Source organism: Piliocolobus tephrosceles, chromosome 1 (genome assembly GCF_002776525.5).
Source record: "Piliocolobus tephrosceles isolate RC106 chromosome 1, ASM277652v3, whole genome shotgun sequence".
In the NCBI taxonomy this organism is placed as follows: Eukaryota; Metazoa; Chordata; class Mammalia; order Primates; family Cercopithecidae; genus Piliocolobus; species Piliocolobus tephrosceles.
Window position 1 is genome coordinate 191,882,296 of NC_045434.1, and position 11,419 is coordinate 191,893,714.

The window sequence follows — 11,419 nt, forward strand, 5'->3', positions numbered from 1 at the left end:
ATCCGGGAGGTGGAGGTTGCAGTGAGCCAAGATCACACCATTGCACTCCAGCCTGGGCAACAAGACAGAAACCCTATCTAAATATATATATATATATACACACACACATATACACACACACACACACAAAAATTAGCTGGGCATGGCATAGTGGCATGCACCTGTAGTCCCAGCTACATGGGAGGCTGAGGCAGGAGAATCGCTTGAGCCCGGGAGGCAGAGATTGCAGTGAGCCAAGATCGTGCCACTGCACTCCAGTCTGGGCGACAGAGTGAGACGCTGTCTCAAAAAATAAGTAAATACATACATATAAAAAATAAATGTAAGATACAATAGAGGCAGTGAGGGGAAGCAAGGCCTAGCCTATTGGGGTCTGATAGTACTTAACAGGGTGCCATGGGAAGGCCTGGCTTCCTCCCCTGACCCTCAAGTTTCCACGCTGTAAAATCAAGGGTTAAAACATGGATGGCACAGCTAGTATCCACATCTGCTCAGACACGTATTAACATCCTGTGAACTGAACCTTGGCCTTCAAAAAGCTGCCCCAAAGCCAGTCCTTCAAGCAGGGAGAGTGGAATCATTTCTCAATACCTACAATTACATCCTTTGTTGAAGGGGCTAGGTGAGGTTCTGATGGCGTAAATACAGTGACTTGGCCAAGGCCCTGGAATGGAAGACAGCTCTTGGCAGATCAGTCGTCCTCCTGGAGATTTCCCAGACAGAGATGAAAAACAAGTGGGAAATTAAATGTTCCAGTGACAAGAGAGAGGTAAAGCCTTCCTTCTCTCTCTGAGAAGTGCTCTGTGCCCAGAAGGGAAGTACAAGAATTGCCACCACATCAACTGAATCTGTTCCCGAAGATGTGTTGGAAGGAAAAATGTTTGAGTCAGTGGCGTTCCCGGCACACCCAAACTCCCAACCAATTAACTCAAATATCTCAAAAGCATTGCTAAACACCTATCTAGCAACCTTTCAAGGATTTCTGCGTAAAACAAAGCATTTTAAATGGAAGTAAATAAAAACCTTGCTATTATTTTAAAATCATCTAGTAACTTAACCCTAAGCATTGGGTAGGTTTGTGTACATTGATATTATTCAGTATAAGATGCAAAGGAGGTTTTCCTTCTGCACAACAAACATGTGCCACAGTGTAAATAAACACGTAAATCAATAGGTGAATGATGTTAATTATGAATCCATCTGAATTGGACCTGGGCTGGGAGGGCCTCCAGGTCTCTGGGTAAAGGAAGAAAAATGTATGGAAAATAATTAAGAAAAAGACCTGATCCCCACAGGAGAAGAGCCAAGATTCACCTGTAGCACATGCTGCCTTCTCCCACCTGGATTTGAGTGCAGTATGAATGTTTCCAGCAGTGAGCATGTGTATGTATAGTAATTACCACATGGTTTTTTATTTGTTTAGTATGTTCAGGGTAACATTTTGTTTTGTGTGTAAGCATTCAGATGTGAGATTTCAGCTAGTGGGGATAATTACAATGACTTACATTTCAATCAATATTTAATTTTTTAAAGTTATAGATCTTAGAAGTTCGCTCTTGCTTTTGCTTTTCCTCTCGACTTATGGATCTTTGTATTTTATTTATGAACTTCGTAGTTTTTATATAAAAGCAAGATCACATTTACTTGTTCATTGATTCATATTCAATTAACTCATAAATTTGATAGATTAAATTCTCATAAACTTTTAACATCATTTAAACATTTAATTAAGAAAATTCCTTTAGATATTTCAACTACAATTACAAATTTAATTTAGCCAATTCAAACACTTCAAACACCTAACAAGGGAGACTTACAAATATGATGAACAAATTATCCCTAAGCACTTAAGCAGCTTCCATAAATCTAATCAGACATAAAATTTGTTGCTTAGATTTTGTTTTAAATATCATAAAAAGCAAGCAGAAACTATATAAAGCAAATAAAAGATTATAAAATTTCTTACTGCAACTGTACACACAGCTTATACAAAAGTATCAATATTATGGATTTATTTCTTCATCATCTTGTTGTGGTAAAAGAAATATATGTGCACGGATCTATTCATTTCTCACTCCAATCAAGATGAACAAAATAGTACTAATCTTGCATTTAAGCTAAGGAGACTCGGTAGGAAGCTTGGGTACACGACATGGGTGGGGCAACTTTATTTGGTTGAATTCGGAAGATTAAGCCACGGGATGCCATTCCAAGATCCTGGACCAACAGAGGTCTCACGCTGGGTGGGCTCTCCAGGCTTCTGATGGGCTGGTGTCCATCTTGTGGTGAGATTCCATCAGGCACGTCACTGGCACTTTCTAAACTCTTGCCATTTGTCTGGGATTTAACCAATAATACATGTTTCAATTTTTTGCATCCTACATCCTTGCCTTGCAACGACCAGTCTCTTGACTCCCCAGTAGCTTGGGGATTCCAGGCTACTGGGTTTCACTTCATTCCCGTACAATGACCCAGTTGTGTAATTTCTTACATTAAAACCTAATGTGCTCAAGTCTCTTGCCCAATTTTCTACAAAGTTGTCTATCTTTTTCTTGCTCATTTGTAGGAGTTCTTTATATATATTCTAGATGTAAGCTGTTTGCCAGCTATGTCTGTTGTAAATATCTCCTTCCACTCATTTGAGATGGAGAGTTGGGGCCTCTCCTCTGAGACTCAATCCTCGATTACAGGCTTGAGATCTTTTCTTGAATGTCCAACGGGCATGCCAGAATTTATATGGCAAGAATGAGTATCTCATTTACGGATTCCCCATCTTCCCACTTCCCACTCCTTTTTTGAAACTCTCTCCAAATCAGAAATTGGCACCATTATTCATCCAGTTGTCTAGCTCCATTCTTTTAATCATTCTCTGGAACCCTTTTTATATCATAAAACAGAAATTATATACAGAAAGTACATGAAAATAAATGCATAATTTAACAAATAAAGATAAACACTCATGCAACTATCATTCAGGTCAAGAAATAACATTGCCAGCACTCAAAAACTTATCATAAATCATATATATATATATATATATATATATAAATTTTATCTTTTTTAGATATATTTTTTTGGAATAACAGAATGCTTTTTTTTGCATCTTCATGTTTTCTTTCAATATTATACTTGTAATTCTCATCCTGTTATGTATAACTGTAGTTCATACATTTTCATTGTTGCATAGTATTTCACTATACTATATATGCCACCTTCTACTCTTAATGGATATTTATGTTGTTCCAATTTCTAGCTATTATTATTATTATTTTGAGATGGAGTCTCGCTCTGTTGTCCTGGCTGGAATGCAGTGGTGCCATCTTGGCTCACTGCAACCTCTGTCTCCCAGGTTCGCGTGATTCTCCTGCCTCAGCCTCCCAAGTAGCTGTGATTACAGGCAGGCACCGCCACGCCTGACTAATCTTTGTATTTTTACTAGAGACAGGTTTTCACCATGTTGGCCAGGCTGGTCTCGAACACGTTACTTTGTGATCCGCCTGCCTTGGCCTGCCAAAGTACTGGGATTACAGGCATGAGCTACCACGTCCAGCCCCAGCTATTGTTAACAGTGCTTCTGTACTTCTAAAAATATTCTTACCCATTTTAATGATTACACATATGCATGAATTTGTTTAAGGTATATATCTAGGACTATAATTGCTGGTCACAGAAAGTTCTCAGCTTTCCTAGAAAAAAATGAAGCTCTTTTCCAAAGCGATTGTAGCATTTTTTTTTTTTTCTTTTTAACTTGGGTCGGTATTATTAAGCTATATTTTTCTCAGGATTTATCTATTTGATTTAAAATTTCAAATGTATTGGCATGCAGTTTTTCATCACATTCTCTTCTTTTTGATGTCTGTAGCATTGGTGGTGATGCACCCGCCCTTTATTTTTGATATTGTGTGTTTGTGTCTGTTCTTCATTATTCTTGGTCGGTGTTCTCAGGGCAAAAGTGGCTTCTATGATCGTTTTCCTTTCTGGGTTCTTATATATTTCCTTCCAACTAGCCCTGGTTATTTCTTACTATCTTGTTAGCCCTTCATTTATTTGAATGAGTTTTTAAAAGGTTATCAAATGGCCGGGCACAGTGGCTCGCGCCTGTAATCCCAGCACTTTGGGAGGCTGGAGGGGGCAGATCATGAGGTCAAGAGATCGAGACCATCCTGGCCAACATGGTGAAACCCCCTCTCTACTAAAAGTACAAAAATTAGCTGGGTGTGGTGGGCGCCTGTAGTCCCAGATACCTGGGAGGCTGAGGCAGGAGAATTGCTTGAACTCAGGAGGTGGAGGTTGCAGTGAGCCGAGATCCCACCACTGCACTCCAGCATGGGTAACAAAGTGAGAGTCCGTCTCAAAAAAAAAAGAAAAAAAAAAAGTTATCAAACATCTTTATTCGTATCTGATGAGAGGCATGGTTTCAAAATCAGAGCCCTGATTCTGGAAGTCCATGGTTAAGATTCCTCTTTCTCTCACGTCCAGTCCGTCGGAAGTCCGGTCAGTTCTACCTCTAAAGCAGATCCTGATCACGCCGACTGCTCTCTAGCTGGCATGTTCTTATACCGTATTTCACAAGGGCTCTCTTGACCCAATTTTGAGATCTTGGCTAAAAACTCTCAGTTCCTCTTTGTGGGCACTTCGCTTAGCCTGCACTCCAACCCCTTTCCTTACTGGGCTCTAACACTCCTGGGTCACAACAATATACCCAACTTGCAGGAATTCTTTGCTAAACATCAAGAGATGAACCCTTCTTCCTTGGGTCTGTGAAATCACTCAAAATTCCCAACCCACAGGAAGCCCCTAGACCTGCTAACCCCACTCCACTTGCCATAGAGAAGCCGACTTCTACATTCCAGCTTGCTGTTCCCTTGTCCCTGGGTGCAATCCCCTACATGGCCCTGCATGGCAACTTTCTCCCACTGGATGCTGTAAGTAATAGAGTTCTGCTTTTCATCTCATCAGAGGTCAGTGTGTCCATCCTACCATCATCAGATCCTAAACGTTATAACAGTAAGCCCCTCCCCACCAGCTTCAGTCTGTCATCTCCAGCTTGAAGTCTTCAAATAGCCCCCTCTCTCCCTCCTTTCTATTACAGCCTGCTAGATTTCACCTGTCATATAGCCCAAGTCATAAGTCACATCCTTCCCTTCCCTGAATAAGATGCTGTTAGCATTGAAATCAGACTGAAACCCAAACTTCTTCCTATGGCTTAAAAGGTCCTGTATGGCTTTGCTCCTGCCAACCTCTCTGACCCCATCCACTATTCTACTCTTGTTCAGTCTCATAGTCCTAGTTCTTAGAACATCTTAGAACATAGTAGGCACTCATAAATCTTTGATAGGTGTCAGGTAAACAGAAACCACTCTAGGTACTTCAGACAGAGTGATTCAATTTAGGGAATTGGTTGTAAAAACGCTGGAAGGCCCAGTGGAGTGAAAAAGAAATGTGGTGTCATTTTGGGCTCACAATCCTGTATCACCATCAATGCTGCTTGACTGTTGTCATTGCCACTGATAAAAGTTAGGAGCTTGGACTCTCTCTGATGTTAGTTCCAGAATCTCGCATGGATACATCCCATTGGCAGAACCCAATCGAAATCCAACTCGAAGGATGTCTGGGAAATGTAATTTTTTTAAATTTTTGAGACAGAGTCTCACTCTGTCACTCAGGCTGGAGTACAGTAGGGCGATCTCGGCTCACTGCAACCTCTGCCTCCCAGGTTCAAGTGATTCTCCTGCCTCAGCCTCTTGAGTAGCTGGGATTATAGGCACGCGCCACCATGCCCAGCTAATTTTTGTATTTTTAGTAGAGATGGGGTTTCACCATTTTGGTCGGGCTGGTCTCAAACTCCTGACCTCGTGATCTGCCCGCGTCGGCCTCCCAAAGTGCTGGGATTACAGGCGTGAGCCACCATGCCTGACCAGGAAATGTAATTTTTAAACTCCTAGCACTGGTGATTCCAGAAGGAATGTAGAAGGTCAGGGATAGGGTACGGTGTTTGGCATGGTAAGAAAGGCCTTTGAATGGCTCTGACTGCAGACCTCATGGGAATTTTGTCATGTGCCCTCTTTTCTGCCCTGGTTCCTCTTTTCTGTACTTGTCCATGTTTCTGTCCATAAAGTGGTTTGGCCAAGGCCCATCATGCTGTACATCTTGGCCAGGACGCCTTACCTTCAGACTCCATGAACCTTGCTGGGGTCAACAGCTTTGGGGAGAACAGCCTCCATTTCCCCCACTCTAGGCCTCACGCACTGCAGAATCAAAATTAGTTCTGCCTGTTGAACCTGGAACCTCATCAGGCTGCTCATGTAAATGAAATCTGAACAATTGTGGCCTCTAACCTGTGACCATGGAACTTAAATCCAGCTCAGGTTGCTGATCAGAACAGATGCCACAGTAACCATTCCATTATCTTCCCATCCCTTCCTCTTATCTTCCCATCCCTCCAACCTATCCAAATTTCCCCTCCTACTCCAGAAGCCAGGAATGAAGATTATTCTAAGAGTTGTCTAGATCCAGGGGCACAGACACCTCCATGCCTAGAGTTTGGAGGGGTTAAGGTGTAGGCTGAGCAAAGCACCCACGAGGAGGGATTGAGAGGTTTTAGCCAGGATCTCAAAACTGGGTCAAGACAGCACTTGTGAAATATGGTATTACAGCATGTCAGCTAGAGAGGCCCTTCAGGTCCCTAGATAGTCAATCTTTTTGGGCCAGGGATGTCAAGTCCAGATCCTGGAAAAAGAGTATGGACAGTCAGTCTTCCAGGCCAGTCAAGTGGTCCTCCATCGTCACAGAGAATCAGCCCTCCAGAGACAGGCCTAGAGAGCTCTTTGGCTTCACAGTCAGAGTGTCTTCCAGAAATGGGATTGCATAATCTGGAGCCAGGAGGGCAGGACAGTGCAAAACCAGTGAGGAAAGGTCTTCCAGAAACAGGCTGCAGAATTCCAAAACTAGGAGCAGAAAGTCCTCTGGAGCTGTGGGGTTTACCCTGGAGTCTACAAAGTTGTGGGACTATAAATATCTCTGGAATATTTTCCAGAGCCAAGATCAGATATATTTCCAGAGCCAGAGACAGCAAAATTTTTTTGCTGATCAACAGTCATAGTGTTTTCTAGAGCCAGAAATAGAACCTCCTGAAGATGTAGAATAATCCATTTTTTGCTATAAAGGATGGCATCTCTTCCAGTGCTGAGGGACACTGCCCTTCCTCCATCAAAGGCTGGAAAAGGCTGTAGGGCACTGTGCTGTGGGAGCCTCCAGTGACAATGAAGCTAATGCAGTTGATTTGTCATTATAGATATCACCCACTTGGCCCTTTCTGTAAGATATCCTGAACCTATGATCACTTCAAGATCCATACTTATGCAGAGACCTCATTAAAACATACTCTCGCCTGTAATCCAACACTTTAGAAGGCGGAGGTGGGTGGATCACTTGAGGTCAGGAGTTCAAGACCAGCCTGGCCAACATGGCGAAACCTTGTCTCTACTAAAAATACAAAAAATTAGCTGGGCGTGGTGGCAGGCACCAGTAATCCCATCTACTTGCGAGGCTGAGGCAGCAGAATCGCTTGAACCTGGGAGTGGAGGTTGCAGTGAGCCAAGATCATGCCTTTGCACTCCAGCCTGGGCAGCAGAATGAGTCCATCTCAAAATAAAAATACAAATAAAAACATACTCTCCTGTGTTTCCTTCTGAGGACCCTCTACTCAGAGAACACGGGTGGTGGTGCCTCACTCAGGAAATGTGCCCAAGCTTAGAGGGGAAGCAAGTCTCCTAGCTGGTTCTCTTCTAGACCCTCAGATGGGGCATAACCCTTTGACAACTACTGCTTTTAGAGGAGTGCTTCCACACAACAGGGCAGGTACATAAAGCACTGATGTGCAGAAGATTCCAGGCCCTCTTTTGTTTTCATCAAGTTGCAGATTCACCTCTTCTTCTTTTAGTGATTATATTGGCAAATCACTCTGATGCCCACAAGCTCCAAATAAACCACGTGAGTAGTCCTAGAGTCAACACACTGCTATGCCAAGAACGTGGGCCTTGGAACCCGACAGGCCTGGGTTCAATTCAGTAACACCACGTGGTCTTGGAGGAGAAACTTTCTCTCTCTGGACCTTTCAGATAGGAATAACAATACCCCTCCTGCAGGGCTGTCCTGAATGTTTAATGTAACAATATGTGAAGGCCCTACATGTGCCCTGGCTAGAGGAGGTTCTAGTCACTGTTCAACTGAAAGACAGACCAGATTTGGGAAAGTGCAGTGAGGGGGAGACTGGGTGCCTAAAAAGACTCTGGTTCTGCTGGTCGACCCAACTGTGTGACTCTGGGTAGCCACTTGCCTTCTCTGGCCCTCAGTTTCCTCATATGTCAAACCAAAGGTTGAATAAGAGGATTCTAAGAGCATTGCCAGCACTGACATTCTGAAGTTTCCTTAATTGGAAGATCTGAATTGATTCTTTTGACATTTAAGAAGCCACTCAGTTGTCCTGTCTTGGTTCATTGGGAGAGGACATCTGTAGTCACTGCATGAAGGATTTCCGTGAGAGTTTGATGGTATTCACGTGGTATTATGACAAAAATCCAGGACTCAGCTGGGCATCGTGGCTCATGCCTGTAATCCCAGCACTCTGGGAGGCTGAGGCGGGTGGATCACTTGAGGTCAGGAATTTGAGACCAGCCTGGTCAACATGGCAAAACCCTGTCTCTACTGAAAATACAAAAATTAGTCGGGCATGGTGGTACTTGCCTGTAATCCCAGCTACTTGGGAGGCTGAGGCAGGAGAATTGCTTGAACCCAGGAGGCAGAGGTTCCAGTGAGCTGAGATCATGCCATTGCACTCCAGCCTGGGTGACAAGAGTGAGACTCCATCTCAAATAATAATAATAATAATAATAACAATAATAATAATAAAGAAAACCCAGGGCTCTTATCCCACCATCTACTTTGTTTCACATTTTTCCTTGAGAGAGTGAATAACAAGTATGATGTGACAAATGAAAAGTCAAGACACCACTCTGTAATGAGTGAAGCAAACAACAGTATCCCAAAACAGGGCTGTGCCACACTGGAGTCCTAGCCAGCCCTCTCCATCCTCCTCTAACACCCATAATAATGTCATTACTATAGCTGATTGATTGGATAGTTGCATGTGCCAGGCAACAAACCTTATTTAATTCTCATAACAACCCAATGATTGCACTGTAATGACCCCGCTTACCAGAAAATGGGCCTCATCAGTCTTCAGAAATCTGACCCAACAGACAGGCAACTTTTCCTCCCTGCTGAGGGGTGATAGGAAGAATGGACATGGTGGGGATTGGGGGCAGTCTCAGCTCCTAGGTGGTCGCTACAACACGACTAAAGAGATGGGAAGCAGGTGCATGGAGGTTGGGAAGGAAGGGTAGAGGCTGGGAGGGATGGGTGGAGGCTGGGGTAAGGGTCATGGGTAGGGAGCTGATGCGGGTTTGGATTTGTGGATGCATACTTGGGACGAAGCTCTGTGCTGAGTGCTGGGAATGGAGTTGAATCACAGCCTGGGTGTGTGTGTGTTTGTGTGTGTGTGTGTGTGTGTGTGTGTGTAGGGGTGGGGAGATGTGAAAAGAGATCTTTCAATGCAGCATGACTCTTGAAACAAAAGTTGCATACACAAGCTGACACCAATATCATATGGAAGGAGAGAGACGACCCTATCTGGTTGCCGGGGAAGCCCTCACAGCCTCCCAGGTGAGCTGGTGCCATCTCCTCAGTCACCTGAACTGTGGCTCCACGTCCTTTACACCTCCTCCTGAGTTTGGGTCTCTCCATCTCTACTCCAGCTGGAAGCCTTAGTCCTCCCTGCCCTGACTCTCCCCAGTCCCTGCAATGACTGGTCTCCTAGTCCCCTCCAGCCCATCCTCCACACAGCTACAAGATTGGGGATCTTCCTAAAATGCAAACCTAATCATAGCCCTCTCCCCTTCCATCACCCAACTGCCTGAGAATGTGGTCCAAGATCCCTTAGCACGACATTCAAGCCCTTTGGGATCTCGTTCCTGCTTCCCCTTTCAGCTTTACTTTAAACTCCTCCTCCTCTCCAACACCCTCAACTCCACCATCTAATTTCCTGCCATAGTGCCTCGAGTGTTCCTTGCTTTTTACTGCCTCCAGTCTTTGCGCAGGCTGTCCCCTCTGCCTAGAATCCCTTCCCCACCCTTCCTCATCTGGTTCCTTCAGGTCCTGGCTCTGTATCCCTTTCTCCCAGCAGTCCCCCTGATTGCGTAGGTTGAGTAGGGACCCCTCCTCTGTTTTCCCACAAGCCCCGTGCTCCTCCTATTTTAATCTTTAACACACTGCCTTGTCATTTTCTCCTGGACTGCTTGCTTGATCGGACTGGGGGCGCTTTGTGAGGGCAGGGGTGGAGGTGGATTCATCTTTGCGTCTGCAGAGCCCAGCGCTGCACCTGGATGCTGGAGGGTGCTCATTGCTGTTTGCAGAATGTATGGATGAGTGTGTGGTTCCAGGGTTTTGGGGGCGGGGTGGTCTTGGCAAGGGACTGTGGGCCAGGTTGAGGGAGTGGGCCGAATGGGCGTCTACAGGAATTCTGATGCCTGAGCCAGCAGGAGCTCGGTTTTCCCCTTACGGCCTAAGTAGGGGGTCTCTGGGGCTCAGTCGGAGGGGAGGGGTCCCTGGGCCCCACCATATCCTGGAAAGAGGTGTGGACGCGGCTTTCTCTCCCGGAGCTTCCTCCAAGTGTCTCTCTGCAAAGCCGCCCTGGGCTGTCATAGCAACAGCCCGCCCCGGAGGGCGCGCGGGCCAATGGCAGCCGGTTCTGGTGAGGTAATGTCCCGTCTGGAAGCCCATTGGCTCCGTTTTTGTCCACGTTTGGGTCCAGGCCTGTAGTGCCCGGACACCGCAGGGGGAGGACAGAGCGTGCGCAGGGAGCCGAGTTGTCTACACCGGCGGCGCGATTCCTTTCCCTGCGCTCCTCGCGCTCCCCCTCTGTTCTGGGCTGGCTGCCTCTATCCTTCTCCTCTCTCTTTGCGTGCCATACTTGTCCCTGGTTGTGTCGGTCGTTTTGTGCGTCTGTCTCCCTGACTGTCTTGGGGTCTCAGTGGCCCCTTCTTCTTGTCCCTGTCTCTGCGCCGGGGTCTCTGACTCTGAGTACGCCTCCCCGTCTTGTCCAAACAAGGGCGCAGTGAGAGTTCCTTCACTTGCAGCCAGAAGGTGACTCACTGCTTCAAACCGCAAGGCAGCCCGGCCAGCCTCCGGCACCTTCTTCCCGAGTCTGTGGGAAGCTCTGGCACACACACAGGCCGAGGGCTTGAGACCCCTAGAGGCCTGGGCTGCCCTTTCCCTGGTTGGCCTCACCAGACCTTTGTTCTTGTTGACTTGTTGCCCAGTCAAGGGAAAGGCAGGACGGTCTGGGCTTTGGGGAAGGGAA

General features: G+C 45.7%; 1 long non-coding RNA gene across 1 annotated transcript; it reads right to left on the minus strand.

Annotated features, from left to right (window-relative positions):
- Nucleotides 1–1,559: 1,559 nt before the first annotated feature.
- On the minus strand, nt 1,560–10,747 carry LOC111547495. Its single transcript, XR_002733154.2, has 3 exons — nt 10,573–10,747; nt 9,218–9,281; nt 1,560–2,337 (listed from the first exon to the last, which is right to left on the minus strand). It is a non-coding gene; the product is annotated as an uncharacterized LOC111547495 (long non-coding RNA).
- Between the last annotated feature and the right edge of the window lie 672 nt (nt 10,748–11,419).